Genomic DNA, 7339 nt, shown 5'->3' with positions numbered 1-7339 from the left:
GATGGATGGTTTGTAAACGGTTGTCAATGTCTCGGTGTCAACTCCGGATGCCCAGACCTGATCGGTGCCGATCTTAGCCTGACAATCTCTCTTCAGTTGTAATATTCCTGCCCCCGGAGCATTTCATATCCGGCCGCGTGCTTGTTGCATTGGATCTGCAGGGCCTGGGTGTCTTTGATGGAATATAACCAGGTGTTGGGTGCGACCATCTTCTTGAGGAAGGTTCGACTTCCGGGAAGGGCCTCGATGTTGCAACTAGACCACTTGATGTTCTGTGGTCTTAACAACGCATCCGTCTCGCAGCTCGGTGCGTTCTCCAAGTCCTGGAGCGGTATACTGAGTTCGCACATGTACATCCGAGGGTGCTTCCTGCATGCTGTGATGTAGTTCTCGTTGGGCATGAAGTATTGGGTTTTGGTTTGGCTGATTGCCAAATACTGTGTTGTTGGTACTATGAATATAGGGGTAGAGACATTGGTTGAGATAGACTGGAACGAAGGGCACGGTTGTAGGTGATAAAGGTCGAAGGGAATTTGGTCTAGTAAGGGGATGTCGAGTGACAAGATGATTCGTCCCTGTATGTAGGCTACGTTTAATTTGGTCACCCCTTGTAATTGTTCGGAATTTAATTCTTCTGGAGTCAGCGGGAATTCGTATGGCGTGGTTTCGCGAATTCGTTCGCAAGTTTGCGCAAGCTGACTGGGGGACAATACGGCCGGATGTAGGATACCGAGTTTCGCGAACGTAAGCGCGTCCGCAATTATGATGAGCACGGTCACGTACTCGTCCACGTGCCTGGTCATCAAAAATGTCCATGTCGAAAAGGCTGATTGTAATTCTACTTTTGTTTCTCGTTCGTCTAATTGTAATGTACCCGCCGTTATTTCCTTAATTCTATCGCCCATGTTTTGCACGGAACCCGTTACAGCTTTTAGTGTGTTGTGTATATCCTGGAATTCGGATTTTACAATGTGTGTTTGGTTTCCTAACAGTTCGGCTAAGTGGTTTTGATCCTTGTACAGTTTATCTATTTCCTTATTGTAATATTGGGCGTCGTCGCTATCTAAAGTTCCGAAAAGGGCCTTACTCAGCGATCCGATGAATCCTAACGGTACCGATCGCCTGGTGCGGCGGAGCGGTGATTTTCCCAGAATGCTGAGTAGCAGTTCCTCGTAGCGTTTACTGTCGAGGAGTTTTCGTTGCAAGGCCGCGTTAAGGGCGTCGGCCGGGCAAGGCGTCCAATTATTTGTATTACATATTGCCTTCATCCGGTCTATCTGGGGTTGAAGCTGCGGTCTCGAAGCTAGTACTTCCGCGACTCCTATGCCAGTAACCAGCCTCCATTGGGTATGGAATACTCGGAGGGGTCTGATCCTTTCGTAGTACAAGCCCGGGTTGTGGGTCAATTGCGATATCCTGTAGTCTCCGTCGATGATGTTACTATTAACGATCGTCCACAGGGACGCAAACAAAAACAGCCCACGTCCGTCCATTGTGGCCGTAGTACGAAGGTTTTCCGAAAATGTCAAATTCGCGGGGGAATTCTATTGTTTTTACGTAGTTGACTACTGCAAATGCGAAAAACAAGTGAGATAAAGAGGATGGGGGGGGGGGATAAATAAAGTTTTGGAATGTGGGACCGTGGTTATGGAAGTCGGTAATACGACTCCTTCCTCCGGTCCGTTGTAAGCTTAAACCACACTATATGCGCTCCATTGGCGTCAAGGTGGTTTATCTTTAATATAAGCATGTTTCAATTTATCGAAATGTTTTATGATTTGTTGGCCCTTATCTGAGATTAGTACCGCGTTGTTTTGATCGGTAATTGCTTTTATTTTGAAGGGGCCGATGTAATGCGGATCAAATTTGTGGAGCCGGGGCTCCTTTAGTACGTAAACGAGGTCGTTTGCCGCAAAGGTGACCTGATTACTTTTTCGGTCATAAATATTTTTTTAACGCGATTTGCTGGTGTCCAAATTTGATCGCGTGATCGTTCGGATTTCGTCTAAGCGCTCTACTAGATTTTGTACGTATCCCGGGTATGTCGTGTACCGAGGTGTTATACGAGTACATAGCAAACGGAAGTAGCAAGTCCCAATCCTCGTATCTTTCCAGGTAATGTTTCAGGTACTCAGTTAGGACTATGTGGCTCCTTTCGAGGGAACCGTTGGTCTGTGGTCGATATCCCGATGTGGTTACGTGTTTGATTTTAAACGTTTCAGCTATTCCCTGTATTACGTTATTGATGAAACTTGTTCCGCGATCCGTGAGTATTGCGCGCGGTGCGCCGAAAATTGTGATAAAGTAACGCGATAAGGCGTCGGCCACAGTAACGGCTCGTATGTCCGGTAAAGGGACGGCCATACAGAATTTCGATAGTTGGCATTGCATTGTCAGTACGTGACGGTTTCCGCTTGGTGTAGGGGGAAGCGGTCCTACAGTGTCCAAAGCTACCTTATCAAAGGGCCTAGCGGGCGTATTGGTGATTAACATCGGTTCTCGTGTTTTAATGCGTACGAGCTTTTGTTCCTGGCAACTCTGGCAACTTCGTACGAAATCCTCTACATCTCGACGTAAGCGCGGCCAGTCAAATAGGCCGCGGATACGTCGGTACGTCTTTGTCACACCCTTGTGCCCTCCTATAAGGCTTTCGTGATAGTGCCGGATGATTTCTTCCCGTTTATCTTCTGGTGGTAATTGGATTTCGCCGGTGCAGATTGTAATCATGATGGGTGTACGTTTGAAAATCACTTGGCAGTATTTCTGGAGCGCCGTGGCGTCAAAACGGTGTAAGGTTTCGCCATACGTTGCCATACGGAGCGTGCGGACGCGTTCGGTCTCTATGGCGTCCCTGAGCGCTGCTAATGCTGATGTAAGCTCATCTTCTCCCATTTCATGATAGAAGCTCCTTGCTACGACAATGCTGAAAATTTTTCCTTCTTCGTTGTGGGTGATTATTACGCGGTTCCTGATTAATTCCTCGGATAATAATTTAGTCTCGTCGAAAAGTCCGATAGCTTTTAAAGTTTTACAAATGGGGCTAGTTAGTATTCTGTCGGAAGATATAAAATGAGCATAATTGTCCGGGGTCGACGCTAGCGTGGTTTTAACGATTTTTACTTCGCATTGCGTTGGCTGCGTTTCGTCTTCCGAAGCGTCCGGTGTGTTGTTTCCGAGTCTGGGCGACTCCATCAAGGTTGTTGTAAGTTTTGGCGGGACGACGAATGGCCTGTAGCTTGTTTCCTGGAACTCCGTTAAATCGGGCATCTTAGTTGCATCAGGCCCCCGGCTTATGCCTGACTTTTGCCTGGGTGGCGATGGATCTTTCTGCTCCTCCCATGTCTCGTCCTCAGGTCCAATCATGGTCGACTGCGGGATGTCCAAGACTTCTGCGTGCAGAGGTATTTCCCATGACACCCGCTTCTTTGGGCCTGATCGTAGGTCCTCCGTCTTCTGAGGACTGACATTTTCGTGGTGTTTCGTTGCTGTCCCTTCTTCTTTGCAGGGATACTCTGCATCAAAGCTCTTTAAAATGGTGATTTCGTCTGGCGTGAGTGGGCCTATGCGCGCGCTATCGCTTAATATGGCAGAGTCCTCGTCTCCTTCTTCTGGATCGTTGTTTCCCGTATCCAGGAACTCGGGCATTCCCGTCAGACCTTCTGTTGTATCCAGAACGGTGGAATTCGCCCGGCTCTCCGAGCTGGCTGCGTTGTCTCCCTCTGTTGGTTGCAGCTCCTGTTCGGGTTCGTGTCCTTCTAGCGTGGAATCCTCTAGGAGGTCGAACGACGGTGGTTCTTCATAATTCGGTCTGGGCATGCCTTGACGACGCGTGCCTACACGGGTCCCTATGCCTTCCTGCTCTTTCTCCGGCGCAGTTTCTTTTGAGGTAGTCGGGAACGCGTGCGAAACCGGGTTCCGCGATAACGCGTCGGCGTTCGCGTTTACTCGGCCGGGTTTATAAATGATCTCGTATTGATAGTCGGCGAGCGTGATTTTCCAACGGGCTAGTCGCGACACCGGGTCTTTTACCGAGGATAACCATTGAAGCGGCCGGTGGTCGGTTACCAAGAGGAATTTTCGTCCATAAATGTACGTGCGGAATTGTTTTACAGCGTAAATTATCGCGAGGCACTCCTTTTCAGTTGTTGAGTAGTTTTCCTGGCACGGCGTGAGTACCTGTGAGGCGTACGCTATAGGCGGGTCTTCGCCTATCTTTCCCTGACTCAAAATCGCACCGACGGCTACGTCCGATGCGTCGGTTGTAATAATAAACGGTTCATCGTAATTCGGATAACGTAGAACCGGCTCCTTACAGAGTGCCTGGCGTAGATCTTCGAAACTCTCTTGGTGTTTCTCAGTCCAAAAGAACGGAATTTTGACGCTTGTTAAATTCGTGAGTGATTTAGCACGTTTCGCCATTTCTGGGATGAAACGACGGTAGTAATTTACGAGACCCAAGAATTGCTTTGCATTCCTCCTGCTTTTTGGTACGGGGAATGCAGAGACGGCCCGGATCTTCTCGGGATTGGGTCTGACTCCGTCGGCTGCTATTATGTGACCCAAGTACACGACCTTGTCCTTCAAGAACCTGGCCTTCTCCGTCTGCAGCGTCAAGTTATGCTCGCGTAAGCGTTCGAAGAATCTCTCAAGTCTGCGTAAGTGTTCCTCGAGCGTGCGCGAATGTATAACTATGTCGTCTAAATACACGAACAGCTCTTTACCGATAAGCCCTTGCAGCACGGTATTCATTAGGCGTTGAAAGGTGGCTGGAGCGTTCTTTAACCCGAACGGCATACGGAGATATTCAAAGTGTCCGTCGGGGGTGGTAAACGCGGTTTCCGCACGGTCTTCGGGAGCCATAGGAATTTGGTGGAAACCGTTCGCTAGGTCAAAAACTGAGAAAAATCGGGCTCCGCCTAAGCGATCGAGAATGTCCGTAATTCGCGGTAAGGGGAAACGGTCGTCGATCGTTTTGGCGTTCAAGGTTCTGAAATCCGCCACTATCCTCCAGCGTTTTTTCCATCTGGGTCCGCCTTCTTCAGGACCACATGTAATGGTGAGTTATGTGGCGACGACGAGGCTGCGATTATTCCCAGCTCTTCGAGGTTCCTTGTTTGATTGGCAATTTCTTCGTCCATAAGGGGGGAGTGCGGGTATTGCCGCGTGAATACTGGCGTCGGGTCGGTTAACGGGATGGTGTGTTCCATTGTCGTCGTTCCTCCCAGTGGGTCCCCAGGTACAAAGAACCTGTCCGAGTATCTTGTCACCAACTCCTCGATAAGCTGACGCGGTTCCAGGTCTATCTCCCCCAGTTTCAGCGTTTGGACTATATGCTGTACTCGTTCTTCGGTAGGCTTGCGTTCAACGCGGTAATCGCCGTGATCTTGATCTTCGTTGATGTCGAAATCGTCTCCGAGGGGAGGGTATGGGCAAACCCGTTCGTCATCCCCGAGACCGTCGCGGTTTTCGGGGAAGCAGACGTTTACCTCACTTCCGTTTGTCTCTAGTTCCGGATTTTCGGTTAAATGAGCCTGGAATTCCATGTGGCATCTTTTGCATTCCTCCAACGTATTTTCCAATTCCTTTGAATTGGAAAAGATAACGGGATGGATCGGACGATTCGCGGTCACCATTGTACGTTGGTGATAGGATACGATGGCTTCCTCCTGGAGCAGATACGGGCTCCCGATGAGGCCCGCAATCCCCTCCGGTAAATGGGGCATGCTTATTACGTGAAATAACGCCCAGCTGCCATTAATTTTCAGGCGAGTCGTCCCCATGGTCATAACCTTTCCGTTCAGTCCACCGACTTCGATGGGGTCTCTACTTAAAACCGGGGCTTCCGAGCTCGCGTACCGTATTTCTAATAAGTTTAACGCGGAACCCGTGTCTACGATGAATTCTCCCTCACCGTTCTCCAACTGTTCGGCCTTGGTCCGGATGCGGGGGGAGTCAGCGCGTCCGAGAACCGTCGCTGGCTCTGGTTTCTCGGGTGGGATCTCGGCGATCCTTGGGCCAGCGAGGAGGACCCGCCCGCCTCGTTTCGGTTGAACGGGCGGGCGCGCTGGTAGTTTAAATGATCGCGATTTTCTACATAGGGTTCTCGTTCCACGGGTCTTCTTGATACGCGATTTTTGTGCCTTCTAGATTCTCTAGGATCGTATGTCCTTGATTCGCGAGGTTCGTAAACTCTCGGCTCGCGGGATTCATGTACCCTGGATTCGCGAGGCTCGTACGTTGCAAATTCTCGAGATCGTGGCAGTCTATCATATCGCGGTCTCTCTCGTGCTAATCTTCGCTGAGGGACGTACTGTCCGCGGTTGCCGTCCAGCAAACGCTCGCCTTGCCTCGTCAGCAGGGCCGTTGGCCGACGCGGCGGTGTCGGATCGCGATAATACGGCTCGCGGCTGTACTCGTCGCGCCAATATTCTTCTCGATAGCGAGGGGAGCTGTAAGCAGAGTACGAAGAGTGAGGCTCTGCGTACGGGACCTCCTCGACCGGCTGTCTCCATTCGGTCCATTGCCGCTGGGGGTCGTATGGGGTCGGCGGGCGCGCGCTCCGAGCGTGCCCGTACACGTCTTCTCGCGGAAGGCCGACCCTCTCTAATTCTCGCCTTTGTGTGTGAAGCGCCAAATCAAACGCGTCGTCCAACGTTTCCGGATTTAGTAGTGCTACCCTAGCCGAAATCCGTTGGGGAAGTCCAGCAATGAAAGAGGAACGAGCCAATCGCTCGTCATCCCTCAGGGTCTTTTCGTTATTTGTCCCTACCAGTTCTTTCGCTCTTAAGGTCACCTGACGGTGCAGACGGCACACGCGGTGGATAAAATCTATGATACGTTCTCGCGGAAACATGCTTATACGCTCAAGTTCCAATCGGAGCTCCTCATAACCACGGCATGGGGAATATCGGGCCCTGAGGAGGGTAAGTAGCTCGGCTACGCTCCCACAACCTTTCCCCTCGACATAGAATCTGATTGGTTCGTCTAATTTAAATATGAGGCCGTCCAGGAATCTGTCTTCCTGGCCGGGCGGTACACGTTTTACAGCACGCTGTATCGAGGCAGCGAAGTCCTCCAAAGTTACTAGGTCGGGGTCGAAACGGGGAACGTGGTCGAGCTCCCGATACACTCTCTCCTCGTCGGCTCGGGCTTGCCATACGTCCATTCTACACGTCTCTAGGTCGTTAGTCCGCGAGCCGAAAGATAGCCCATTGCCCGAAGGCGGTGTGGGAGGAGGAGGAAGAACGGAAGATATTCCACCTGAGGTTCGTACATTAGAGGGCTGATCCGACGGGGATCTAAGCAAACCACCTGGCATTGTTATACAATGCTCGGCAAA

The sequence above is a fragment of the Andrena cerasifolii genome, unplaced genomic scaffold (genome assembly GCF_050908995.1).
Source record: "Andrena cerasifolii isolate SP2316 unplaced genomic scaffold, iyAndCera1_principal scaffold0024, whole genome shotgun sequence".
In the NCBI taxonomy this organism is placed as follows: Eukaryota; Metazoa; Arthropoda; class Insecta; order Hymenoptera; family Andrenidae; genus Andrena; species Andrena cerasifolii.
The sequence above is the reverse complement of the archived record's forward strand: the minus strand, read 5'-3'. Positions refer to the sequence as shown.